The sequence below is a fragment of the Cricetulus griseus genome, chromosome 4, assembly GCF_003668045.3.
Source record: "Cricetulus griseus strain 17A/GY chromosome 4, alternate assembly CriGri-PICRH-1.0, whole genome shotgun sequence".
Taxonomy (NCBI): Eukaryota; Metazoa; Chordata; class Mammalia; order Rodentia; family Cricetidae; genus Cricetulus; species Cricetulus griseus.
The window spans coordinates 153,120,472-153,147,701 of record NC_048597.1 but is presented as its reverse complement, the minus strand read 5'-3'; the positions used below and the strand labels follow the sequence as shown (position 1 = coordinate 153,147,701).

Below are 27,230 nucleotides of genomic sequence, written 5' to 3'. Positions count from 1 at the left end.
CTCTGCTAAATGGACATAATATTAAACTGACTCCTAATGACTTACTTACTGTTATATTCATCAATTAATATATCTCTCAACCCTAATTAGAGATGCTTCGTTTTGCAGTATATAGAGATCAACACAGAGGCCTGCAACTGGTCAACAAACAGAGAATACAAGACTGGGATATGGAATAGTGAGCTCTAAGCAAGACATCCACATTGTACATGCTCCTCTGAAGGCTTGGGGATCATTGTGGAAGAGAGCACTGAAAGACTGTAAGAGCCAGTGGTGGTGGATTACTACAAGAAACCTGTTTTCCTGACACAGCAGAACAGTTGCAAATGCACAGCAGTTGAGACAATGTGAACATAACCAGCACAAGCTCAAGACACGCAAAATGCCAGCATGGGGAGAGGAAGTGGTCATAAAGTCCCAGCCCTAGTTAAGGAGAAATTGACAACTGGTAGTCACTAAGAGGAGAGTAAATTTAAAGATATGGCCCCTGATGGGTTGACCACATGCTAGTAGAAGGTCTCACACCCAATGGGCAGCACAAACTATACTTAATGGTTTTTTTAAAGAACAAAATTTAAGAGAACACAAGGTTGAATGGGTAGGGACAGAGATGGATCTCAGGGTCAGGGGAAGGGAATGAATAGGATCAAAATACATTAGAAAATCAGAGAACTAATTAAAAATGAGAATAAAATAACAGTATTTTCCTACTTGCTAGGAGTTAGGAGGATTTCAAACTGTCCCCAAGTACTCTGACATAAAAATTCTTCATGAATGAATTAACATGATTCACTAATGATTTGGGGAAAGTGAAGTCTGTAAATAATTCATTTTGCATCCTTAGCTGTGCTTCTGTGTATCTTGTCTACAATAGGGCATACTCAGCATTTCTCAAGCTTGTCTGATTATAGAATATCTTCTGATTTAGTAGCACTTATACCAAAATCTCATTGACCTTGATTCCAGAAAATGAAGCTTGCTCTCTGCTTTCATACAGTCTAGAAAGAAAATCCTTAGTAGCATTAGAACTAGGAAAATGAGATAGAATATAGATGATGAAGACTGCCAACTGCCTATGCCTTTTACTGGAAGACCTGGGCCTCTACTTTAGATCCTCCAGAGTAGTCAGTGGACAGGAAAACGTGAAAATTCCCCAGCATCCCATGGCATGCTTTCCAGTGCCACCTTCATGGCAGTAAAAAACAGTGGAATCCTTCTCCCCTATCATGCTAGTGTCAGAGGGTAATGAGGGACAAGACAGGCACTCTTCTCATAAGGACTCTCCAGGACTAAGAAGCACAAGGAGGGAAAGGTTATTTGTACCATGTTCCTGAACACATATGTTGATTACACTTCTTGAGATCCCTTGACACACACTGAAAAGAGCCCAAATTTCTTTAGCAGGTTGTTCTGTTGGGTGGAGCTCCTTGGTCCCTCCCACATCTAAGACTCACCTAATATAATGAAATCGTACTTCTCTGTAAGATCATCTGTAGGAATAACTTTATAATGCTACATCATTTATCCTGGACTACAGGAGAGGAAGCAGATGTCCAAGGAAATGATGCATCTGTTAGAGTTTTATGAGAGAGGAAGTCTGTGGGTGAAACTTCTGTCTAAAACACACTTTCTTCACGGGAAGAATACCTTATACCCAATATCCAGACCACTTGACAAATTCCTATTGCATATCACATGGGCATCAGAGTCGGGCTGCCTTGTTCCTGGGCTCAAATATGTATAAAACATATAATTAACTCATTGATATGTTGTGCATTTTGCAATGACATTAACCAAGATTTTTGTCCAGTAAGTCAAACTAACATAAATATTGAAACTTTTCATCCTCAATATAACCATGAAAGACAGATTTTAGTGTCTTCAAATCATGATGTAGAGATTAGGGAGGGAAAATTGTCACCAATGTATTACCTGGCAGAGTGAGAGTGAAATCCAGACTCGGCTTTCCAATTTAGCCTGTCACTAAGTGAGTCAAAGCCCGCCTTCCTTGAGAGATTTCCAGTGTAAGTTCATGACTAGCCTAACGTTTTTTCTAATTTTCTCTTAGTATATTGTGCTATAAAATTAGTACTAATTAGAAGCTTATTAAAATTATTTTATGGATTTCTGTTTTATTTTTCCTATTCAAACACAGAGCTCTGGCCTAGAGCTCTGCATCCCACAGCGTTTTCTCATCTTCTGTTCTTACCCTGACAAATGTCCACTCTCCAGGTCCCATGTACATTCAGCACTCAGCACAGATCAAGGATGGTTCCCTTCCACCCCTGCAAACTCTCCAGCCTTTAACACCATTGATCGGGAAGGAAGGCTGCTCAGCTTTGTGTTCCTATAGCACTCAGTGCTCGTCCTTCTGCATTCATTCTATGCAGCTGTTGCCATGCCTCTCCCTACTTGACCTCAGTTGGCTTGAGAACAGGAAGTCTTAGACTATTTCTCTTGCAACTCCAGATGATAGTCCAGTGAAGGAACTTGAAACTGATCAAGGTAGCCAGCAGCTTTAAGGAGTTCCCAGTCTTGTGGGGATGGGGGGGAGCATGTAAAAGACCACGGGAAAGTGTACTTCCCACACACCAGTGGGTTCAGGGTACTTAGGAAACAGAGATAAGAAAAGACTGCTTATCCCCACAGTGAGGCCTCAGAGAGCAAAACTGAACAAAGTCTTGAAAGAAGAACAGATAGTGTTCACGGAGCTGAGAGGAGTACGTGGGCAGAAAAGGGGGAAGGCAGGCTCCAACAGAGCTGTATTGTGTAATGTACAGTACGCCCGACTTTCCCTGGAAGAACGAACCCTCTCCCCATCTAGCCTGCTGGTTCTAATAGCACTACCTGTCACATTCTCTGCTTTTCTGCGGGCACAGAGTTCCCAGAGGTTTTGAAAAACTATGCAGCTTCCTAAAGGAAGTAGACCTGAGGGCAGAGTTGGTGGCTGGATACAGGGATCATGGATGAGATGGGAGAAAGGGCCACAGTCTTTCGTTCAGGTAATTTCTGGAGCCTGGTGTACCCTATGTCTTTCTGGAGTTTGAATTTATAACCTGACTTATACTTATAAACACAAGATCCTAGCCAACAACAGCAAGACCTTAAAAATTAACATTTCTTACTATGTATACACAGAAATAGGCCCAAAGAGCTGCTTGTGACTATATTCATCAAATGGATCTTTCCTTGTTGTACTGTTCAGCTTGTGTCAACTTGAAACAAGTTAGAGTCATTAGGGAAGAGGGAACCTCAACAGATAAATTCCCTTCATGTGAATGGCCTGTGGGACATTTTCTTTAAATTGCTAATTGGTGCAGGAGGACCCAGTCCACTGTGGCTGGACCACCCTCACCCAGGGCTGGTGGTCCTGAGTGCTATAAGAAAGCAAGCTGAGCAAGCCATCAGGAGTAAGCCAGTAAGGAATGCTCCTCCTTGGACCCTGCTTCAATTCCTTCCTTAATTTCCTTCAGTGACAGACTTCAAACTGTGAGATGGGATGAAATAGACCATTTCTTCCCCAAGCTGCTTTTGGTCATGGTGTTTATCTGGCCAAGACACCTATCATTTGGCTCAAACTCTTCATTTAAATATGGAGACACAGGCTTGTATGTCTATCTCATTGCCTCCCATCCTATTCCCAACAATTTATCTGGATCCAAACTCTTCCCCAAAACAATTGTTCTATCCCCTAAACCACTTTCTCTAATTCCTGCCAGCTAGTTAGACTTGAGGTGATCATGGGTTTTATATTTGGTGAAAAAAAATATCAAAATAGACAAAAAAAATCATGACATGACCACAAGGTAATGACTTCATTGTTTTTTAATTTACTCAACAACTTAGTCCCAGCATGCACCTGCTCTGAAGTAGGCTATTTGGAAACAAACGAGGCATTCTTCTTGGCCTTAAGCAACTTAGCAAGTGGAGTAAGAAATAACACAATTTCCCAGCATTCATGTACCTCAAGTTAGCCATCTGGGAGGATGTGAACTTATTATTTTTATAATTTCTGGTAAGCCTTTTTTAAACCAGTCATGATGCAAATGAAAACATCCGCTCACAACTTTATAGCTACATTTAAATTTATTTTTAATAAATAAAAATGGCCTCATTATCTGGGCCAATTGGATGTGACATTTTGGCTGTTTTTTTGAAAATATAAAATATACTCCAAAGAATTATTTTTCTCTCACTAAGTATCTGAAAAGAATATGCTGTAGGTTCTGAGTCCTACCACCGAGAGGAGATACAAAGCTGTTTTGCCCAAGGCTAGACTGCATCACTACCCCAGAGGGATTTATAGTATTCAGAATAGATATGTTTTAAAGCATTTGTTAAAGTAATGAGTTCTGGAATTTGTATTAACTTTCCAGACAGGCTTATATCTGCCCAGAGGCAGGTACCAGGATCACCTTAGGTCACATGGAGTGTCTCCCAGCTTTGTGATTCTGCAGTTGTTCAAACTGGATTTTGCCAAGTCTGTGATGAGCTGGGTAACTACTATTCCTGCCCTGGTTCTCTTCCTATGTAGGTCAAATCCTATCCCAGTGAGGACCCTGCCAATAACCACCTCATGACCCGGTTATTTTAGATAGCCTGATAAAATGACAATCAAACTCAACCTCCAAGCCAGAGTTGCTTGTTACAGAATTTGACCTGAATACTATTTAAGCAAATTGTGTCTGTGTCATAGTTTTCCTTTTTTAATCTTCAAGATACGAAGTGAGTACAGAGCAGTCACAGGAAAATTATCAATGAGTACAGAGAGTCCTGATCACTGACTCCAGTTTCCTGATGGAGACCGCAGAGTCATGCAGTTTGGGGGCTCAGAGCTATGCATGTTCACATAAGAATGACTTCCATCTTAGCAAGGCCAATGGGGCATGCTGCACTCATGGCAATCACCAGGCAAAGACAGGAGAATCACGAGTTCCAGGCTAAGCTGATACATGTAATAAGGTCTTATTCCAAACACACAATAACACAGAAACAACAACAAGGGCTGCAGATGTAGTACAAAGTTTACCTAGTATGCCTATAGCTAGAGTTTGACCCCCAGTGCCACACACACATACATATGGACACATGTGCATGTACATAAATGATATCCATCTTATGTATGACATTCACTCAAGTCTAAGAGTAGCAGGGAAATTTGCCCAAAATATGTCAGGCATATTAATAAGCTTTGTTGGCCAGCAAGCTCGCTCAGCGGGTAAAGACACTGGCTGCCAAACCTAACAGCCTGTGTTCAATCCCCAGAAGCCACATAGTGGAGAGTCAGAACCACCTCCTCAAGTTGTCCTCTGACCTCCACAGGCAAGTCATGGCATACGCACATACTCCCATAAATAAGTAAGTATCAATTTTTTTTTTTTTTTTGGTTTTTCGAGACAGGGTTTCTCTGTGGCTTTGAAGCCTATCCTGGAACTAGCTCTTGTAGACCAGGCTGGCCTCAAACTCACAGAGATCCACCTGCCTCTGCCTCCCCAGTGCTGGGATTAAAGGTGTGCACCACCAATGCCCGGCTAGTATCAAAATTTTAAAAGATGCTCTTTTATCATGTTAGGTACCCCACACCTGAGGCTTCTTTCCCTACTCACTCTCAAGGGGCTAGTTTCTTGGCACACATTCTGTTTTCTTGGAATGAGGGGCTAGCTCTTGTTCTCTAAAATGTCCTTTGTAAGAATGGAACTCCCCTGAGAGGAGGCTGCTTGGTTGGCTCTTACTATATTTATTGAGTCTTCTGGTTAGAATGGAAGTTCTACCAAAGTATGAAGCCTCATGCTGAAAACCATGCCCCAGTCACAGACAATGCTTGATATCAGCTTGCTGAGTTATCAAATAAAGACTGGCATTCGTTAAGACACAACTTCAGCCCTCTCCTATTGCTGTAGTAAATCTTTCCTCTGACCCTTTAGTATAGCTTAAAGTTCTCCAGGATACTTGTGGGACACTATCTTTGTGCTGTCATTATTATATCCAAGTTACCAACTAAACTTAGGAGTACTTTGCGGCAGGAACTGTGTTTCATAACATCACATCCTTTGTGTTTAAATAGCAAGCATTCAATAAATGCCTACTGCCTGAGCAATTGAGAGAATGGAGAGAAATGTTTCTCTTGCAGTTACGAATGCTACAGATTTATGGCTGAACATCATATCTCAAATTCTGCCTGGACTCCAGAGCCTTCTGTAGACCAAACTGAAGAAGCCATGAGTCACTGTGCTTGGAGGGGAGGGGCATGTGTTTGTGCAGGATTTGTTTCCCGACCTCGATGAATCATGTGTATAATCACCCAAACTGCATCCTGTCTGGGGAAGTAACCAAAACCCCTATTTCTGGCCCCAATGGCTTCTTGGTTTTATGAGTAAATGCCACTGGCATGCCATTAAATAAATGCCCTCAGAAAGCCCTCAGCTAGTGCCATAACCTACAATAGTCTGGGTTGTGACAGATCAGCCTTGCTTTGAGAATATGAGGTGATGGCCTCTCTTTCTCAGCTTGTCTCTATCTGGTGGTCTGCCTCCAAGTTCTGGCTGAATATTATGATGCTCTCTTCCCAAACTATAGGTCAAGTCATTCTCCTGCACACAGTCAATGGGTCTTACCATCTACAGCAGAGGTTCTTAACCTTCCTAATGTTGCAACCTTTTAATGCAGTTCTTCATGCTGTGCTCACCCCCAACTATAAATTGTTTTCATTGATACTTCATAACTGTAATTTTGCTACCATTATGAATCATAATGTAAATATTTGACATGCAGGATGGTCTTAGGTGGCCCCTGTGAAAGGGTTGAGAACTACTGATCTACAAAAACTAAATTAATGTCATGTGTGTGCATGCATGTTCATGTGCGCACGTGTGTGCATTTGTGTGGTGGCCAGAGGCCAACATTGGGTATCATTCTCAATTGCTCTCTATTTTTATTTTTCAGACAGGGTCTTTCACTGACACTGGAGCTCACCAATTCAGCTAGACTGACTGGCCACTGAGCCTCAGGAATCCTCTTGTCTCCACCTTCCCCGAGCTGGGATTACAGATATGTACTGCTATATTCAGAATTTTTCTACAGGGGTGCTGAGGATTTAACTCAGTTACTGGTGCTTGCACATGGAGAATTTTATCATCTGAGCCACCTCTCTAGTGTAGTATCTAACTTGTTCTTAATTCTAAAACATGTTATATGTATAAATGGTTGCCTGCAAGTATGTATGTGCTCCAGGCGCCTTCCTGGTACCAAAAGATACAAGAAAAGGGTGTTGGAACCCACTGGGACTAGAGTTATAGATGGTTATGGGCCACTATGTGGGTACTGGGAATTGAACCCAGGTCTTTTGCACTAACAGAAAGTACTCCTAACCACTAAGCCATCTGTCCAGCCCCAAGACCTAATTTTTAAACCTGTTTTCCAAGGTTTTCTAGAATCTGGCCTCCATCTACTTCACTTACTTTTCTCTACCTTCAGTATCATAAATTTCTATTTACCACCTCCAGTGGATGACTTTTCTAAATAAATACAAAGCTTCCCCTTCACTCTGTAACTTTGTTCCCTCTATCCCTCTTTTGTGCTGGGATTAAAGGCATGGGACACCACTGCCCGGCCTCTCTATCCCTCTTATGTTAAGTTCTTCTCTAATTTCTAAATGTCTAAAATATGTACTTTCTCAAATCTACACTGTCTGCTACACTTGTCCCATGAGGAAAAAGGACTTCTTGGAGGATGCTGAAGGCTGTCAGTTCTCCCAACTGAGCTTTCTAAAGTGTTTGGCTGTGTAACAAATCACTGCTTGGAGAAGTTAGAATCTTGGTCAGTACGATGATCTTTCAACTAGCAGTTTGAGGGAAAATGAACAGTCAATATAAAATTTGGTTGAATGGAAAATTGAATTTTTTCCCTCAGAAATCAAGGAAGGCTCAATGTAGAAGCTTTTTATTCTCATCTTTCTCCTTTCATCCTTTACTGCGGTTCATGAAAATGTAAGATTAAGAGAAACTCTGGTCTCTGAAAACAACCATTGTCTTGTTTTATCACCCAGGCTTCCTTCCTCCCAAGATCCACCTCCTTGTGGCCTACTTTACCAGCAGATGTCATAAGCTCAGGAGGGAGAGATATAATTTTGATATTAACTTGAATTAAGAAAAAAGAAATGTAATTAAAAAGTGGATCTTCTGTCTTAAAAAGCAAACTTTTTAAAAGATAGCATATTCTGCAAACAAAGCCCTTCCTGTGTTTTCTGTTGCAGGGTATCTGTGCTACCATGCCCATCTCTGGGCAGATGGAGAAGTGAGAATTGATGCAATAAAGCCTTGCTTTGTTTGCTCACAAAGCACGATGCTTTCTTTCCATTCTGCTTACTTGCTCAGCACTGGTCCTGAGAATGGGGACAGAGAAGATAAGCCAAGGTTCACCCAAGCCAAGGATAGATATAGTGGGAACAGAGTGTCAAGAATTCTCTCCGTTCAGTGACAGCATATAGGGGAAGACTCAGTGGCACTTTTTCCCTGACTCTCTAGTGGCCTCCAGCCCCTACCTGTGCCACTTAGTGACTGCACCACCACAGGCAAATCTGCCATTTCTTTCTCAGCTAAGAAAGTCACGTAACACCCACTACAATAGAATCATGCAGACTTAGTAAATTGTGAAGTGCTGCCCAACTACAAATTCAAAACTACCTATTTTTTCCCATTCCTCTACCTTGGATTTACAAGCATCTTTGGAGGCCCAGTAGTAAGTATTTTCATTTTTGCAGGGTACACTGACTCTGTCATAACTTCTTAAAGTTTTCTAGTAGAAAGTAGTAGTTATAGACAACATGTCGATGGATGGAATTCTGTTGCAGTAAAACTTTGTAAAAACTATGGTTGACCAGATTTGGCCAATGGGCCATCCAAGCCAAATCTCTGCCCTACATGTTTGGTAAGAACAAAACATCTGAGGTAGAGAGAGAACTATCTGAATTTGTTTTCTGGCATAAAGAATGAAACTGTTGAATTTTGTGACACTTCCAGATGTCTCCTTAAGGTACCATTTTAAATTAGGGTCTCAACCCCATCTAGTATCTTCACCACCATCAGGAAAGGCATAAAACAATCCAAATTTTCTAGACCTTCCTCTGGACCACACTCTTCTCTGGGAAAGACAGCTCTGATATTGTTAAAGAAAATATCAATCACACTTGTGGTAAAAGGTCACTACGTTTTTTTAAACAAATTGGTCCTTTGAGAAAGATGAATTTTAATGGATTGGTTTATTAACCTAAAGGTTGAACCAGACTGAGAGTAACTAAATGATTTGTTCATAATTAGTATTATTTATAAGTATTTTGCTTGGGAAAAATATCACCTTAAATGTCAGGATGCTTTTTTTTTTAATTGCCTCAGATGAGATTCAAAATAATTGACTTTGCAAATGTATTTTTTAAAAAGTCATTTAAAAATATCTGAAACTGCTGACAGTTTGTCTAGAAGAGGCAACATATCGATATTCATTACTATGGACCGAGCAGAAATTGATCCATGATTTTTTGAAGCTATGTGAACTGTGGTCACTTCTGTATTCTAAAACAGTTGAAATGCTGAGGGAGGGTTACATATTCTTACTCTCCGTCAAATCTGCACTTTGAGTGCACTATGTGAATATTTACACACAGCTTTCATTAAATGCAGGATGGACATATTTGAAAGGGGAAAACATATATGTGCTTGAACACACATATGTACACATATATGCGCGTGCATATGCGTGTGTGTGTGTTTGATACTTTTAGAAAAATACAGTTTTCTATATATTGTATACATGGATAGATATTAACTTTTGGAGCTGAGTAGGTGTGGGACTTAAATCTAGCCTCTATAAATATTCACTCCATCTATTGTTTGTTGGCGGTGTAGAGAACTAGGGGAAACTACCTTTTGTTAGTAGCTGGAACAAAAGTTTAAAATAATTTCAAGTGTGGGGCAATCAATAGAAGAGGCTCACTGGAGTCTTGATGACAGTACGGCGCTAGCTAAGTCACAAACTGTTAATGTCTGCAGGTCAATGGTGATCTTCAAATGGACATTGAGGTGCAAGGAGGAAGATCTGTGAAAACTCTAAGGGACAGATAAAGATAACAAATGCTTTACCAATGTTCTACACTGCCTTCTCCATATGCCACACTGCCACTCAAAACTGAGGGAAAGAAGAAAGAATACAGCTACAGGTGTCAGAGCCAGCTAAAGTTCTCCTCAGTGACCTCCACCAGCCTGACCCAGGCCGCAGACCCAACTTTATGTCTGACACATTTCATTTCAGTGAGAAAAAATTGCAAGTGACCTGGAAAGAACATTCTAGAAAGGGGGGAGAGTGACAGGATTATTACTATCACAGTCTGTCATTTCTTTCTTCCAAATAGTCCGACCATATGCCCAAGACATGATATTGACTCCTGTGTCCAGGACACAGAAAACTCACTCCCCCAGGCACCATGTAGACGCCATCAATCATTTATCTGCATGAGAAATAGAGCTGAGGCTGGAAAAAGAATATTTGATTCTGTCAAAAAAAAAAAAGGAGTGAATATGAAGTGTCTCGTTTATCAAAGAGATTAGTTTTAAAAGTCTGGGGAGTTACATGTGTAAATTGTCCAAAAATTGTAGAATAAGATATGAGGGTAGATTTGCATGTATACCGTCCTCTTCAGGACTCGGCAAACTCCCTGCTGAGAATAGCAAGGTTCTATTAACTGATTAATTATTATTAATGCCAACTTTTATTTAGCTAGCAATTATAATCTATTAAGAGCATTTCTTCACATCCTCTTACTTATTCAGTCCTCGGAACAATCTGTGAAGCTCGTCAGTAATATATTATTATCTCCCTTTTTAGACAAAGGAAAGGGAAACTCTGGGGTTTCCTTGCTTAGGCTAATGCCGACAGTAAGTGGCAAGTTCTAGACTAGAAAACAGAATTTCTGATTGCTGGTCCACTTCCTAGAGCGGCTGTGGAAGATCCAAAGGAAGAAAGGGAAAGTGGGAAGCATTGGTTGAGAGTGGAAAGAACCTAGAAAAGCCGGCAGACCAGAATTCCTCCTAGTTTAGGTCAAAGTGGGAGTAGGTGTGGCTATATGACACACAACTCGAAAGATTTGATGCACTGTGAGGCACATCTACCCACTCTCAACTTCCTTATGCAACTGGACATTCCACGTTGGCCTCCCACCCACCCTTTTAAAGTCAAGTTTCTTAAGCAGCCTAGTTGGAACCAACTTCAGACTGATATCTATTCCCAAGCCCTCCCTCTCTCAGACCGCAACCTTTTTTCTCTCTTTTGTCGTCTTTTGAGCAACCACACCCCTGACCCTCCTCCCTTCCTTGATGTTCTTAATCAATGCCCCTCTGCACTCCTTCCCCCTTAAACTCTGCTGACAGCTCTCCTTCTGGTCTATCCATTTTCCCAGGTCAGGAGCTCTGGGCCTCTTTACCCATAAGCCCCCTGGTCATCCTCCCTCTGGCTCTCACCTGTACTCCACAGCCACAGGCACCTCCTGGTCGCCCCTCAGCTGTCTTCCTTCTGTCGGTCTGAGGACTCCAGCCTCCCTCCAGGGCCTACAAGCTGGAGCTGTGCAGTCTCCAGGCTCTTCGTTATTTCACTTCTTGGTTCACAGCGCTAGTAAATAACAACATACAATAAAAGATGGTCTCAGCTATGTTTCTCGACTGCAGCCTCCAGCAGTGTTATCTCAGGCCCCAACATTGCAACAAAGAAATCTCACAGTTGGGTTAGTGAGAACCAGTACAGGACAGGAGCAGAAAACTTCAGCGCTTCCCCAACAGCTCAGCCCCAGCTGCCCTCCAGGGGCTCCCCCTAGTGGGAGATGCTGAGCATGGCAGGTCAGGTCTTGATTTGGGATCGTGTCTTCGGGTGGGAGGAGGGGAGTGATGCAAAGGAGAGAGCAACACTGTGTTCTCTGTGAGCGAGCTGCAGCCTCTGTGTGAATTGCAGGGCGGAGGTCCTCTGAAATCAATCAGGGAAATCCTTTGGAAAGCCAGAGTTCTTGGGATCTGAAAGTCTCTGAGTTTAGGTGGAAATGGTCTAAGTATTAAATTAGCTTACAGGGCTTAAACTGTATAAGGGACAAGGTGATTGGCAATCATTTGCTGCTGCTACTGCAGCACGTCCACTTTGAACTGGTAAAAAGGGATCTCAAAGCCACACTGTCACACACATGGCTGTTCTGGAGAGACAGGCATAGTCTCTGAAGTCTGAGAAAAGCATACTAGTCCAGTCTCCTGGGCTCTCTTGGCCTTTTGGTGTCATAGGAACCTGGGCTACTTTCTGCCGCCCAGTGTGACGAATACAGACTGCATATCCAAATAGCATCTTTCTCCGCAGAGATGCAATCTCATTCATTCTAACCTACCCAGCAGGCAGATAGGAAATAAGAAGCCGATTATTCTCTTTTGCAAAGAGGCAAACAAGTGATGCTTCCAGTTCCACCAGGCAAACCATCAGAAGAGGGAACATCGGGACTGGGTTTCCTGACATCTTCCCTCCCAGGACATCCAGACAGTGTTCCACCTCTGGAGATGAGGGGAATAAAGATTGATTTCAACCTCAGGGCAGGGCAGGGTAGTGAGCTGCACCCCTCAGCAACCGAGATTGGCTCGCCCCACACCCCAGTGTGAGGAGAGTGTGCAGAGCTGAACATGATGCAGAGAGAGGGACCCAGTCTGATGCTGCAGACAAGAGTTCAATTCATCATTATGTCAAATTGGGAAAGGAAGCGATAGGACCAGCGGGAAGCTTTTTATTTACCAGTAACAGGTAGTAAGGGTAAATGAATAAAAAGACCTTACAGGGTGATGACAGTGAGTTGGTGTTGACTAGGTAACCACATGCTTTGTGATACAATCACCATCAGACCAGTTGGGAGACCTTAAATGTGAGATTAGAAGAGCCCTGTTTCACTGATAAAGAAACTGAGATCCGGTTGGTTAATGGACCAGCTTGTGATCAAATCAAAATCTCTGAAAGCTTAGAACCCATTTCACATGCCATAGTGCTATATGGGCTCTTCTAGCTATCCTGGGTGGGGTGAGAAATCAATATAAAATACTCCTATTTACTCAGCAAACCAAATCACAAGCCAAGTCTCACCCATCTCTATTAAATCCCACTGTCATTCTGATGTTGGGAGTAGCACTGCACTGAACCATGTGGGAAGCTTGAACTTGGTATAAAATGGTAAAGTTATGTTGCTTAAGAACCACACCTACTTTATGGGCTCTTTCTCCCCTGACAACATGGACACTATGGGAATTAGCTTCCAAATAGTAACAACAACCCATGAAAAAGAAGCTTATGGTGGTGGTGATGATGATGAAGAGGAAAAGTCAGTTAATGATATGGTTATTGACCACAGAGTCAATTATTATTGCTTAGATCTGTCCTGAGACCTTGGGTTGAGCACGTGTTCAACGACTCTGACTATACTTAAGTTCTGTTATAAATAAACATCAAACAAAAAAGAGAGAGATTTAAAGGTGGGCATGGTAATGCAGGCCTATAATTACAGAATGCAGGTGGTGAAGGCAAGAGGATTAGGGGTTCAAGCCCAACTTCAGCTACATAGCAAGTTGGAGACTAGCCAATGCTGCATAAGACGCTCCACCCAGAAAAGATGAAAAGTCAAAGAAAGGTAAGAAAGCTGCAAAAGCACAAATATTACGGTCTATTCAAATGTGTCTTCAGCTAAGATTTAGTCACACTCTACGATAGAGTTGGCATCCAAATCTAAAAACACTGCTCAAGGTGTAAGTGTCATGTGTATTGAGCATAGAGGGAATGGCAGATCAATGGTAGACAGTCAAGGAAGTAGATGAGAAAGTGGGGCAACTATTATTCCCTTGGAGCTATTTGGATCATCCATTTCTGCTTTAGACCTCACCAGGCAAAATGGGGTGGACTGAGGATTCAGCAACCAGCTTCTCCAAAAGATGTGAAACCAAGTCATGGGAAATTTTGAAAATGGGGCTACTTAGACAAGGACCCAACTCTGTCATTAATGTTTTCAAATGTTCAGGGGACTCACAAGTGGAAAGTGGATGATATTTTCTCTATCAAGCTTTAGGGAATAAAATGGGGCCATCCTCGGGAAGAAAGTCCAAACAGAACGACGTTCTATGAGGCATAGTGGTAAATACCTATAATCACTGTCCTCGGAAGGTAGAGAAAGCAGAATTGCCAGAAATCCCATATCAAAAAAAAGAAGAATTATAAAAATTAAAAAATATTCTTCCAGTTCCATAGAAATTAAAAGTCACTTCTTCTCTAGAAAAATCTAGGAGGGCTCTGCCTTTGGTCAAAGAGAAGACCCAACCATTGAGGCCAGCTGGAATGAAATGACATTTGAGAATATTTCTGACTAGGAATCTTTGAGTTGAAAATGATCTGGGGCCTATAGGAGAAGCTAATAAACAAAACAAGCAAACAAAAACAACAACAACAACAAACATATGAACTGCCTGCACAGCATTCTATCTCCTATAAGGAATCAGCATGGTTTAATCTGACAGCCACCTAATGCCAAAGTGTGCTTCATTTCTTTTCCTGTCCTTCACTAAAATGGAGTAATTCACCCTCCCAGGTTAATTCCACAAGCTTAAAGAACTTCTTAAACGAAACAGTTGCCCTTCCATGTGGTGGAAAATATCAAGAAAAAGAAATGTTTCTGATCTCTGAATAAGCCACAAAAGGAGCAACTTAGGGTTTAGGGAGGTGTTAAGAAACCATTGCAATAGCAAGCTACCACCTCCAGCCATGCCTGAGCTCCTTCCACTACTTCCTCAATTAAGAGGCTATAACAACTCTGAAGTCAGCCTCAAAGATCCATTTGGCTATAGAGCATGCTTACTGGGCCTAAAGAATAGCCACTCACATATAATATGTGTCAACAAGACATGGAAACAAGGGAGAAGAAAATGGTACCCTCAGAATGGTTCCAGATTGACAATTTTTAAAAAGTTGAAGGTTGAATAGCCCCACTAGTGACACTGTTAGTTTCCCCTGATCCGCCCCCTTTTTGCATTATTGATAATCTTTATAATGCAGGTAGGGGAGATAGGGAAAAAGAAGCAAAATAAATAAAGAAGGGTGAAGATTGCTCGAGAGGAAGGCAGGAATATTAAGGTGCATGCTGTCTGCTGTGAAAGAAATGAAGAGTTCCGGAGAAGTGCAAGAGGAGAAAGAGAAAGAACATTGAAGAGTTAATCTCTGACCAAAGAAAGGAAAAAGCTGGAATTGGAGGATGAAGGAAAAGAACGGAAGCAGGGGTGGAAGGGCAAGTTAGAGGGATGGCGACAGGAAGTGACGATGTCCTATGAGAGGTGTCAGATGGATAAGACTTTTCCAAGGTCACGTGGGATATCAAGAGATGATGGAAGCGGGGGGGGGGGGGGTGAAGACAGATTCACATTGTAGGCAAAGGAGGAGGCAGGAAAGACCAGAGCAGAGAGATGGAAGGAAGTCAGAGCCATCTCATGACCAAATTCCTCTGTTTCTCTGACTTCCTAGATTTTCAGGGAAACACACCTAAGAGCACTCTCCTGTAGTCAAGCACTATTCATACATCACAGCCATATCCATCAGGTGTAGCTAGAACACCTTGCATGTGCTCATATAAGCCACCATAATGGACTGGAACCCCGCTATAAAGTGCCCCATAGTACCCAGTGGCCCAGTCAGCTATTGCTCAGAGTACTAATAGCTAGGGTCAAGGTATATATATGTTAGGAACCCAACAGGACCCACCAGGCTGACCCTCATGGTACTAAGAAAGGACCAGGAAAAGGAAGATGAAGTAATAGCTAAGTGTCAGAGTGGAAGGCTTGTGAGGTACCCTGGGCATCAGCAGCAGTCAGTCAACAGGAAGTTGGCTTTTAGCCTGAGACTGTCAGAGAAGACCCCAGTCTCTCATGTCCAGAGATAGGGACATTACAAAGCCTCTGCAAAGCCAGACTAGACAAGAAGATGGCTTAGCCTTCAGGGAAGTAGGAATTGGCTTTCCAATTTTTTTTTTGATAGATCTGTCTAACCTGCCTGGCATGGCCAGACTCACTGATGTGCCAAAAAAGTAAATTGTCCGTGTGCAGCTCTCTGCTTGCTCCCCACCCCTGCTTCCTGTCCACTTTGCTTGTCTGTTTGTCTAGTTTGCAGATGAGCCCTTTCTTCTCATCCACCCCAAATGCCTCTGTTTCAGGGAAGCCTTTACATTTTCCTTGGCATAAGTACAGCTCGAAGAATTCTTTTAGGCTCGGCCAATTACAACAAGCTCGAAAATTGCTGAGCCAAGTGGTTTCTTCAGAGATCTGCTTACATTCCCCCACTCCCTGCACAGGTCAGGGCCCCCTTCGTGTCAGAGCTGCACACAGAAAGTCCACATTTTTTGCTTTTAAGGTGGAGCAGATCTAAGAGGTACTTTCTCTCCACCCCCAGGAGAAGATAAGGCACAACCAATTTTCTTGTTGGTTTTACACTGTTTGATTGGGTTTCACTCAGTGGAGGGAGGAGGACAAGATGGCTCTGATGTGACTTCCTTGATGACTGTCTTGAGAAAGAGCTAGAGAGGTTTTTCAGATTAAGCCCCAGGGGATCTCAAGTTGGCAGGAGAATTATATGTGTCAATTCTCTCTCACTCCTAAACTTCCACTTGGTTTAGGGTTCACTGCTGTAATTATATCCTTGCAAATTCTGGCACTAAGAAGAGGATCGAGTAGGTATATGAAGTTTTTTTATTATTATTATTATTGTTTTCATACTTACAGAGAGGTGTTTGAGCAGTAATGATGCAATTTCAAGCAGGATTACTCCAGTCATTCTTAGTGATTTACGAATTGTTACACCATGACAGCTCAGTAAATCTACCTCTGCCTATTTCCTTCCTTGCTAACATTGGAAAGCAAGGCGTTAGCGTGTGCCTTGTTTAGGGGAAGATATTGAGGGATAGCTTCATGAGAGCATGCCAAATAACAGCATAGCCAGATTGGAATGAAAAACTATCTATGGATGATCCATAGAGCACATGATCCGTGTGGGGGTCATTGAGAACTGGCCACTCTTGCAAAGCATTTGCAAAAGAAGCCCAACTATGTCTTGCCCACACAGAACCAGTAGCATAGACATGCAGCTATAGCTGCAGCTCCTGCATTCATGGCCAACTAAAGCAACAGCACTGCAGGACCACACTCCAAGTCTGAAAGCATTAAATTTGAACACAGGAAGTTTTAGATAGAAAACTCTGAACTCACTCTCATAGGCACCATGGCCTACAGGTGTCTGGGGACTCTAAGAGCGGTCAATCAGAATCAAGCTTTTTTTCTCAGATAGAAACTAAAGGGTCACTGAGCTCAAACTGCCATGGTAAACTAAGAAGCTAAGAAATCATCAGGGCACGTCTCATCTCCAAGTGAGTAAATAACTCCTAGGGACCTATGTTGATCTCAGCATGCTTCTCGGAAAGCTTCCCATTGTGGATAAGAAGTGTATGGTGACAGTTCCCTAGGAGTGGGTTCTGCCAAAGACCCCCAGCAACATGGGGCTCTTTCATCCCACTGGAAATATGACACTTGACATTCAGACATTACCATATATCCATGCGTTTTTTTTTTTTTTTGAGGGAAATTTATAAATTAGTGTGACTACGAAGATGGTTCATTCTTTTTTTCCTTTTTTTCTGCAGATTTTTTATTTGAATTAGAAACAAGATTGTTTTACATGAAAATCCCTCTCCCTCCCCTCCTCCCCTACCACCTCCCTCCCCCAACTAAAACCCTACCTATCACATATCCCTTTCTGCTCCCCCTAGATGGCGAGGCCTTCCATAGGGTGTCATCAGAGTCGATTGTATCCTTCAGGATAGGGCCTAGTGACCCCCCCCCCGTGTGTGTGTGTGTGTGTGTGTGTGTGTGTGTGTGTGTGTGTGTGTTGGCTCAGGGAGTATTCCTCTATGTGGAATGGGCTCCCAAAGTCCACACCTATGCTAAAGATAAGTACTGAACTACTACAGAAGGTCCTGTAGATTTCCGAGGTTTCCTCATTGAAACCCCTGTTCCTGAGGGAAGATGGTTCATTCTTGATGGACAATAGATTTTTGCATTTTCACACCAAGAAAGGAAAAAGGCACCAGAAGCTAACAGTAGCCCTCAGTATGGGAAAGCAAAAGGGTTATGAAAAGAGGCTAATTTCATCTTTGATGAAAGATACAATTGGACTTTCAAGAGCTGCTCTTCTTTAGAGGACTTCAAGGGTCCTTGGCCAGGGACCAATCTGGGTCATAGAGACATTAAACTCCCCCGAGACTGGGTAGGTCTCTAAAGAAGGGGCTTTAGTTACCTTGCCTTCATTTATCAAAGCAATGTTCTTTCTTTCTTTCTTTTTTATTCTGGAGTCAACATAAAAGAACATGTTGTTAGGTAATCTGAGAGGCTCATTGGGAGGTGCCAGTGAGTTAAGCTCATGACTTCATAACAGACCTTTCATCTTGGAGCCAATGAGATGCCATCCCCACCAGAGTCCTGAAGCTCACTGTTGGATGTCATGGAAGAAAACTAATAGTCATTTTCCATTTCATTTTGAGAGTTGAAGAAGCTTGGTACCAGAGTAAGGAAATGCTGACAAAAGAGAGGATGGGACCCAAAATAAACCATAGCCATGTGGGCCTGCACATTAAATAGGACACCACCATGGCATTTAGATTTTTCCTATTCCCAATTCATGGCAGAATTCTTCTTACATTTGTGCAGAGGACCCCACTAACTAAAAGTTAGCTGGGCATTCCACAGCTCCAGCATGAAGAGCTATTTTAGGACTGTGACAATGGCATCTATGAAGTGCCATCATTCCTTGGGGGAACATAAACCTGCATCTTCCACCTTGCCTCTGACTTTGACTCATCCTACATCAGGGTCATGTGATTCCCATCATCATAGATTTAGGGGTAAGTTTGTGCAGCTGCTCTGCTAGGTAGGGTACAGGCCCTAGCAACTTGTTTCTTGACTGTTTCCTGGAAGGAAACAGCAGAAAGTTTAGTTGCTTGCGTTGGCCAGTGCACAGATGCCCAGTCACCTTCTTGGGGAATCTCACATTGACTAAGTCATAACAAATTCCTCCCTGACTCATCCCTCTACCACTGCCTTTAGTTGCTCTGTCCATTCTTTTCCTCCACTGAGTTTCCTGAATTGGTCCATTTCTTTTATTCCCCATGCAGCTACCCTTGGTGAAGCTTATCTCTCCTCTCTCCCCAGTCTCTCCCTCTCTCCTTCCTTCCCTTCCTCCTCTCTCTCCTTTCCTCTCTCCTTCTCCCGCCCCTTCACACTGGATTACAGTTATACCACCTACTTTGGTTTACTAAGACTACCCACTATAATCCTGCTCATATATGACTTCTGGCTGGTCTTCCTAATAGCTGCCTTTGGTGGTATTTCTCTTTGAAAACCTCTGGCAATCCCGGTCGCCTACTCATCACTGTCCTGACAGGTGATTCCACAGTGTCTGCCAACTATGGCTAAGAAGTAAATTGACAGTTCTACTGAACAAAGACTGAATTCTCCAATGACTCACATGTTGCCCTATGAATGAAATATTTAAACACAGGAAGTTATTCAAACTTCATATAGCCCAAGCATCAGAAGTAAATCTCCCTCATCTTATCTAAATGGGTTTGTTTCCTATGTATTCTCATTTTCTCTCTGTGTCTGTCTCTGTGTCTGTCTCTGTTTCTGTTTCTGCCTCTCTCTCTCTCTCTCTCTCTCTCTCTCTCTCTCTCTCTCTCTCTCTCTCTCTCTCTCTCTCTCTCTCTCTCTCTCTCTCTCTCACACACACACACACACACACACACACTTTCCTATTTCCTTCCATGAATTGTTCCTTAATCTCTTGTCCTTATTGTTTGTCTTAATAGTGAGATCTGCTCTCTCTGAAATTTGACTTTGTTGAAAGGTAGTCTAATGGGTATGCATAGTTCATTCTGACTTAATCAATGTCTTCCACACTCCAGACCTTAATCATCTACAGATTAGTCATCACAACCTTTTTTATTCTGATTGATATTTCTCTGTTGGCCTTATGTTTCAGTTAAACAAAAATACAAGTATTTCTCATCTACCATGGCAGTCATATTGCACTTCTAATTCATAGTGACAACAATGGTATAATGGAAAAACATACTTAGGTAATGACTTTTAGGTATCAGATTGAAATATGGAATAACAGGAAGCACCTTGAAGAATGGTGCACAGAATGATCCTTCTATCCACCATGTCAACCCTGCTACCTCTGCCATTGTATGCAGTGATAGCTCGGGGTACAAGTTGATTCTTCACGGTGAAGGGCAGAGCACATAAACCACATGCAACTGGGGATTCAGTTCTACTGAGTTTCTTTTTGGTTGTATATTAAAGATGGATGTTAAAGGCCTCTACATCAGAAAATGTAGCCCAGTAGTAGAACACTTGCTTAGCATACTAAATACCATGGACTCCATCTTAATTTTTAAAAGTTGAATATCCCTCTGAGAGGCAATGCTATTCCTCTATTTCCAGAAAGTATGGCTATATGGTCAATAAATAGTCAAGACGGTTAGAAGGTCAACTTTCTTATAAAGAAAAGACAAGAGCTGGGTGTGGAGGCTTGTATCTATTGTCCAAACTACTAGTGGAGGAAGATCCTGAGCCCAAGAGGTCAAGACAAGTATCAGCAGCATTAACGGACTTTGTCTTAAAGAAAGAAAAAGGCAAGGAAGACAAGAGAAGGGAAAGGTGGGAGAGGAAAGGCAAAGAACTCTAGGTTTCAGACAACACTTTACCAAAGCACACAACCAGGAACTTCTGTGTTCACTTTCGTTTCTGGTGCTGTTTTTATTTTGTGTGCAAAAAGATGCAGGCCTTCCCACCTGGCCATTTGGCTCAGCCATGGTCAGCCATTTTGGGCTTCCAAAGGGGTCATGCTTAGAGTTTTGTATGCTCCAGCATTGGTCCTTTCACACATAAGAGAAAACAGGCAGGGGAAAGTAAATATCACCATCACCACCAATTTTATCTACTAAGAAAAAAAAATAAACAGAAGCAGTATCCCTATCTAGGCAAGGACAGCCCAGTGAAGGAACATTCACTGCCTTAGTGGCAAGAGAGAACAATAAATTGTGTAGGCAGTGGCAGGGCTGTAACCACCAACATCAGGAATAAAGAAAGAGCCCTGTGCTATGGCATTTGGTGCCATTTGTTTCCTGGTTTCTTGGACATGGCAATGGGATTCTTTAGGCAAGGTTTGAAGATGAAAGTTGTCCACACAGGTTTCTTTCTACATCTGTAGTTTCTTCCATCATGTAAAGTAAAATGTTATTCTCAACATGACAGAGCACAAGGGGTCATGGAATAAGGACGATGGGATCCAAGTGAGCACAAGCCTGTCTGCATTTCCCACACTCAGCCTCAGCACCCAGGAGTACAGGTGTCTCTTGGACAGCTGGGTCTACAAGTGGCCTGCAGGTCTCAGTACCTTGCAAGAGATACCTTGAAACCTGGAAAGGGAGAAAGAGACACACCGACAACTAATCCTGTTTTTATGTTCCTGCTCAGAATTCCTTGGGTGCAAGTGAGTTATCACCTCAAAACCTTGGTTTCTCCACACATAGAGTGGAAACTGTGAAGTAATGTATCTTGGAGCATGACTAAGCAAGCTGGATGGAACAGTACTGAACTGTCAACACAGAACCAGGCTTCTAAGGAACGACCAAGTATTATTGCCCCTTTTTATGAGTATTACCATGGCCATGTACGGGTGACCAGAAAGCACAATGAGAGAAGAGAGAAGAGAGGGGAATGAATGAAAGAGAGAGGGAGAGAGAATCTGCTATTCCCATAGCCTGTCCATGATACTCTTTACAGGAGTGCAGAATATGTCTCCAAACAGCACCAGAAAGTCCGGCCCTCACAAGATGGGCACCATGCCTGGCTATGCCTGGTCCTGAGGAGACATCGCTAAAGCATTTCAACAGGGCTCCTCTGAGCCAGCTCCTGGGGCACACACAAAGACCCATTCAGGGTGGCTGCAGTTTTGAAAGCCAGCAGATGCTCTGAGGGGCCTGGGAAGGGGTGGAGAAGCCACACAGCGCCTGGCACCAACCCTTTGGGCCCCGCCCACCCTGGGCAAGTGGGCCTGGAGGGCTTGGGTCTGCAGCCACTCCACAATCTTTGTTTCTCCCTGGATTTCTTTTACTGACCATGGGTCCAGGGCAACAAGGACACCAGCTGCCATAGTGTAGATTGAATAACTCCCTGAGGAGGCTGGGAGAACCACCCTTCTAATGCCAATCCAGTTGGCAGGGTATTCAAGTGAAACAGGCCAATTCCAACTGGCCTACTATTTCCAATTGCCTCTTTTTAAAGTGTGTGTGTGTGTGTGTGTGTGTGTGTGTGTGTGTGTGTGTGTGTGTGTTCATCTGTCTGTGTAAGGGTGTATGTACACAGGAGGATGCTGGTGTATAGCCTCAGAAGTCATCCTTGGGAATTTAGTGCACTCCCTTTGAGACAGGATCTCTCATTAGGCCAAATGGGCCAATAAACTTTGGGGATTCTCCTGTCTCTGCCTCCCTTGAGTTGAGATTAAGCATCCACCACCATGCCTAACATTTTTACATAGATCCTGGGGATCAAACTCAGAACCTTAAGTTAGCAAGGCTAGCATTTTACTCACTGAGCCACTGCCACCACCAGGCTACCAAGTCTTACTGCAAAACACGCCTCTCAGAGGTTCCCAGTCTTGTCAGATATAAGCCAGAGGATAGATGTGAATTATCCCAAAGATTATAGGTGGTTCCTTGCTCTTTAGCCTCAGCCTTCCTACCTGTCAGATGATCTGTTAGAACTCTGATTAGCTACATATATTTCATCTGAGTCTTGATCTTCTCCATGCCACACTGGCTTGCATGGAGAATTCCTGGGCTAGGTCCCCAGCCATATGACATCAGGAACATCAAGTCTTCTTCAAGCATGTCCCTCAGATGCAGAGAAAAGGTTCCTTGCCTCACCCTTTCCCTTCTAACATACAGAGAGCTATTATGCCAATGTCACAAGCCAACCAAGAAGCAGAAAACTGAGCCTCTTGAAGTCATCATTGTTTATGAGACAACATCTCCTTCTAGAAAAAGAACTGAAAGGACTTCCCAGTATCTGAAGGTGTTTGTAGATCAACCACCCACTGCAATTCCCTGGCTGTGTGTGTTCATCGTAATATCACCCTCTAAAGCTGGACAGCCTGAATCAGGGATCTTCCACGCCATCTAGGCCATGCCCTCTCTTAGCCATTAGAAAATTGTACTGAAATTGTCCACTTGTCTCTGTGTTCTCAGAGACAAATGCTCTCTGTGTCAAATGCTACATTTAACACCAGCATCCCCCAGTGCTAACACAGAGCAAGTGTAAAGTAAGTGCTTACTGATCAAAATGAATGATTTACAGTAGGTATTAGCATAGACGCTCCTCTTTCTCAAGTAACCTTTGCTCTCAGGAAGTTCAAACTTGTGTTTAATCTCAATTCTTTTTCATATGCATATATTTCTGTTTTTTTCCACCTGATTTCAAGAAACAGTTGCTGGTCACATGCTCCCCCTCTTATCAGACAAACAGCAGAAGTCACTCTCCCCCTCCCCCAGAGACAGCTTTATTTAAAGAATTAAATCAGGAACGAGCATTCAAGATCTCAACGTTGGCTTTCCCTTTTGATGGACAACTCGGGAAGGAGTCTGGAGGTGATGAATTTCGAAACAGACCCAGTGGTTCAGACCTGTAACCTCATCACTTTACAGGCTGAGGTGGGAAGTCATCAGTTGATGGTCAGCCTGGGCTGCATAGTGAGACTTGCCTCAAGAAAATGATTTTGATCAACTAGAGTCTCCATATGGATATGGATATTGGATATGGGCCTCCAATATGCCAGGCTGCTCATGTATAAGAATATGTATAAAGGGCTGATCAACCTACAATAGGGAACCATGGGAAGGCAACAAAAACAGCCCTTCTCTCTCCATGGTCCCTTAGCTAAAATCACTAACTCACTGGGAAGCATGCAGAAAAGTCCCAAGTACCAAAACAAAACAATGAACCAAAAACCCAACTTCAGAGAACTCGGGAATGGTGTGTGGGGTTGGGGTGGGGGGTGAGCTCAGTTGGGATAAGTTGGAGAGATGATGGAAGTCCACTAAAGGACAAATGCCATATTCCTGTCGCCATTTCAAAAGAAGTGTGTGTGCATTTTCACTGCTAAAGAGACAGTCTTCTCTGATCACACATTCAGAAAGCCCTCAAGAACTGCACTCCAGCAGTCCTGAAACTGGCAGACCCCTTGCTTCTGGCCAGTGAGCTCAGGACCTGCGTGAATGCAGGCAAGTCATTTGGGGACACTGGAATTCTGAGCTAGGAGCCAGCCAAGGCAACACAGATAAGGTCTGGACAGAAACCTGGCAGTCTAAGCAACATCTGCTGGGACTAAGGGTTTGGCTCTGGCTTCTGCTGCAAGCCTGGGGCTGGGGATGGGAAGCCGGTCTGTGGTGCTACTTACAGCAGGTGGCGCAGGAGAGCAGAAACCTACCCTCAGAGGACCCAAGAGGAAGCAGGAAGCCCTGTGTTCATCCGGCCTTTCCAAGTAAGCACCATTGTCAAGGAAGGCCAAGAAGTCCAGGCACTCCTCATAGTCCTGAGAAAGATACATTTCCCAGGTGGAGTACAGAGTCAGACATGGGTCTTTCTCAGCAAAAGAAAACCCAAGACCAGACCGGAGATAAAACTTTCAAGAAATGCACCAAGAAAATAAAAAAAAAAAAAAAAAAATCAACATAAACTGCTTATGTCGGGAACAGAGTAGACGCTGCTGGAGCCGAAAGGTGCAAACCTCTGTGAACTCTGAGACAGGGCTTGAACGAAGTTCACTTTCCCATGTTCTCCAGCCACAAAACAAAACCAGAGCAGTAACAAGGAAAATGCCCACCTATGATGACTGGCTACAGTCTAGAAGCCGCAGCAACAAAGAAAACATGACTATGTCTTAAAGTGACTAGAAGAAGCTACCTTGATGCTTCTATGACTTCCTAAGCTTGTCTCCGACCACACACTTAGTGGGAGAGGGCAGTGTGGAGGCTCCCTTCCCAAATAAATACCCAGAATTCTTCATAGTCTGTGTTCCACAGGAAAGACAGAATGGTCCTTATTGGGTTGGTTACACAGCATCATAAATTTAAAGACCTGAAGCAGTGAAGGATTCCAAACGCTGGTAGTGAGGGTACACCTGACATACAGGGTGTAAAAGAGCTGCTCTTCTCAAAAACATAACATCTCCAAACCCCGAAGCAGCAGGGAGCTAAGATGTGCTTCAGCTGTGTGGGTTGGCTTGGGAATAAACCATGGGGAAATGCAAGGAATTTTCCTTATTTTTTCCATTTGCTTTCCTTTCGTGTTGGGATTTCTCTCATAGGCGAGGAGCTCTCAAAGCGTGTATTATATAAAACAGTACTCAGAGTTTATATAAGCACAGAGAACAAAACTCTGCGTGGCTCAGAGAACTGTTGAAACATTTAGTGCATTTGTCTTCCGTTGTCCACCGGGAGCATCTGGATTCTTTGTTGGACCGGTAGCTGTGTTCTGTGTTCTCCAGAATTGGTCCACGCTGTAACTGTAGTCCTCCCTGACCAGCACCTTGACCCTCAGAAATCTGGAGTAAATCTCCCACAGGAATGATACTCACATCTTCATCTTTCTATTACACTCTTCACTAACCACCTGGGGCACTATTTGGATTGTTTCTTAACACTTTTCTAGAACCTTCACCTACAATTGTCCCCTAAGCAGAGTTGCTAGATAAAAACAGAAGGAACAAATTTGCATTTCCAGCAGACAACAGTTTTTTAGAGTGTCACCAATATTGCATGCTTTGCATTTTCAATATTTTTCTAATTGTAGCAGTCTTAACGCCTGAGACCACAGAGGTCCCGCCTTAAACTTTCCTTGCCCTGTAAGTAGCCATTAAAGGCTACAGGTTCATCTCCTCTACAGTGGGTCTCCCCACCCTATCAAAAGAAAAGGAGTAGTCCTTCCACCCATTCCTAGCAGTCGAAAAGAGTAAACTAAGGACAGTTTGGAACCCATTCTGTGTGGTTGTTTTTCCTCCTACATTTAGTATGTTTATTCAATAAAAATGAGGTATGAATGTTTCACTTGTGCATGATAGCACTTGTTCATTTAATTTTAAAATAAATAAGGACATCATTTGCCTTTTATTTCAATGTAGCTTGATGAATTGTAGGACTGTGGCACTTAGCAGTCTGTTAAATCTATGCTTAATTTCAAAGACTGCTAATGCTGCATGTGGTTCCATTTACCTTTTGGAGATCTGCTAGCTTGTTCCACCCATACTCTTCTGAAGGAAGCTGGGAGATCCAGGTGGCGAGGAAGGACTCTGCAAGACATAAACAGACCCATGAGAATGTTCCCACTGTTAGAAACACCTTTCCCTTTATTTTCCTGTGTAGCAAATGGAGACTTAATACATGGACTACAACTGAAATTTCAACAATCAATGGGTTATAGAGAGCCCAGATCCAGTGGACACATCCACAGCATGCATTGCTTTTACTTCTGTGGTTCAGGGAACATCAAGGAAGAGGGGGATGGAAAGATTCTAAAAACCGGAATACCAGGAAGTCTGCTATGAGATTGCATCTCTTAGAAGTGGCTCCATAAACATGACCTGAACAATGACAATATCAATAGACATGCTAACACAGAGGGGGGAAATCTCATGAAGGTCTCACACCTAAACAAAGAACTACAGGCAATAATGACTGCTGGGAGAAGGAGAATTAGTGTCTCCCACGAATGAGCCCCAGATAGATTACCCAGTACAACATGGTCAACCCTAAAACTATATACACACAAACAACAAATCTAGACTCAACAGGTTGTATTTATGTTTATGTCTACATGTGTAACAATAGTCATCAAAGGAAAAGAGACTATCAATTTGAATAGGGAGCAGGACAGGGGTTTGGGGGTGGAATGGGAGGAACTGGAGGGAAGAAAGGGAAGGTGAAGTGATGTAATAATATTTTAATTAAAAATGAAAATCTTTAAAGGAAGTGTATGTAAAAAATAATGTATAATAATGTAGCTATAAAGTCCTAAATTCAGATTTTAGTT

The 27,230-nt window shown here is 42.8% G+C and overlaps 1 long non-coding RNA gene across 5 annotated transcripts in view; it reads right to left on the bottom strand.

The window, feature by feature from the left end:
* Positions 1–26,491, bottom strand: part of LOC103164390 — a 136,640-nt gene extending 110,149 nt beyond the window's left edge. Inside the window, exons 1-2 of one of the 5 annotated variants that reach the window (XR_004769593.1) lie at positions 26,414–26,491; positions 11,508–11,655 (exon numbers count right to left, since the gene is read on the bottom strand). This is a non-coding gene — a long non-coding RNA (uncharacterized LOC103164390). Of the gene's footprint in view, positions 1–11,507; positions 11,906–26,413 lie in introns of those variants that run through there. The other 4 variants (XR_004769592.1, XR_004769591.1, XR_004769590.1 and 1 more) reach the window with 4 other exon arrangements.
* Between the last annotated feature and the right edge of the window lie 739 nt (positions 26,492–27,230).